This window comes from Mandrillus leucophaeus, unplaced genomic scaffold (genome assembly GCF_000951045.1).
Source record: "Mandrillus leucophaeus isolate KB7577 unplaced genomic scaffold, Mleu.le_1.0 Scaffold630, whole genome shotgun sequence".
In the NCBI taxonomy this organism is placed as follows: domain Eukaryota; kingdom Metazoa; phylum Chordata; class Mammalia; order Primates; family Cercopithecidae; genus Mandrillus; species Mandrillus leucophaeus.
This window is the reverse complement of record NW_012106809.1, coordinates 617,306-619,239: the sequence shown is the minus strand read 5'-3', so window position 1 is coordinate 619,239 and position 1,934 is coordinate 617,306.

Genomic DNA, 1,934 nt, shown 5'->3' with positions numbered 1-1,934 from the left:
GACACACAAATGGTCAACAAGGACATGAAAAAATGCTCAACATCATTAGTCATTAAGTCAATGAAAATAAAACTATAATGAGTACGACTTCATATCAACTAGAATGTCTTTTAAAAAAAAAAAAAAAACAAAAAAACAGAACATAACAACTGTTGCCAAGGATATGGAGAAATTGAAGCTTATGTACAATGTCCTGGTGGGAACATAAAATGGTGCAGCTGCTGTGGAAAACAGTTTGGCAGTTCCTCGAAAGGTTTAACATATAGGGTGGACACAGTGGCTCACGTCTGTGATCCCAGGCTGAGAGGAATTTGGGAAGCTAAGGGTGGAGGATCGCTTGAGCCTAGGAGTTCGAGACCAGCCTGGGAAACACAGCAAGACTTCATCTCTACAAAAAAAAAAAAAAGGTCGGGGGCAGGTGCCGTTGCTAACGCCTATAATCTCAACACTTTGGGAAGCCAAGGGAGGCGGATCCCTCGAGCTCAGGAGTTTCAAACCAACCTGGGCAACATGGTGAAACCCTGTTTCTACAAAAATACAAAAATTAGCCAGGCATGGCGGTGCACACTTGTAGTCCTAGCTACTCAGGAGGCTAAGGCTGAAGGATTGCTTGAGCCTGGGAGACGGAGGTTGCAGTGAGCCAAGATCACACTACCGCATTCCAGTCTGGTCAACAGAGACCCTGTCTAAAAAATAATAATAAAAAAAATTTAAAATTTAACACATAATTGCCACATAATCCAGCAGTTCCACTCCTAGGTATATACCCAAAAGAACTGAAAATAGGTATACAAACAAATTCTAGTATTACAAGCATCAATTAAAAAACAATGAATGAATTACAGCTACACAAGTCAATAAAACCATAATGTTGAGTGAAAAGGCCAGCCCCAGAACATGTACAGTATGATGCATCTGTGTGATGGTCAAACAGACAAAACTAAACTGTCTGGGAACACCTACAACTGCACAGATACTGAAACTATTACAATAAGCAAATGAAGTATACACGGTCATACCTCAGAGATATTTTGGGCTTGGTTCCAGATCACCTCAATAAAGTCAGTCATATCAGCGACTTTTTGCACACAAGTTATGTTTACACTGTACTGCAGTCTATTCAGTGTGCAATAGCATATGTCTAAAAACAATGTATGTAATCTTAATTTTAAAATACTTTATTGGTAAAAAATGCTAACAGTCATCTGAGTCTTCAGTGAGTTGTAATATTTTTGCTCGTGGAGGATTTTATTTTGATATCGATAGCTGCTGACTGATTAGGGTAGTGGTTGCTGAAGGTTGGGATGTCTGTGACAATTTTTTTTTTTTTGAGATGAAATCTCACTCTGTCGCCCAGGCTGGAATGCAGTGGTGCAATCTTGGCTCATTACAACCTCCATCTCCCGGGTTCAAGCGATTCTTCTGCCTCAGCCTCCCGAGTAGCTGGGATTACAGGCATCCCTACCACATCCAGCTAATTTTTGTGTTTTTGTGGAGATCGGGTTTCACCATGTTGGCCCAGGCTGGCCTCGAACTCCTGACCTCAGGTGATCCGCCCACCTCAGCCTCCCAAAGTGCTGGGATTACAGGAGTGAGTCACTGCGCCCGGCCAACAAATAAGACAACAATGAAATTTGCTGTATCCATTGACTCTAACTTTTATAAAAGATTTATCTGGGCCAAGCACGGTGGCTCATACCTGCAGTCTCAACACTTTTGGAGGCCAAGGCGGGAGTATCACTTAAACCCAAGAATTCAAGATCAACCTGGGCAACATAGAAAGACCCAGTCTTGCCACTTTTAATTAAACAAACAAAAAAAAAAGTCTGGTTGCGCTGGCTCACGCCTGTAATCCCAGCACTTTGGGAGGCCGAGGTGGGCAGATCACCTGAGGTCAGGAGTTCGAGACCAGCCTGGCCAACATGATGAAACCC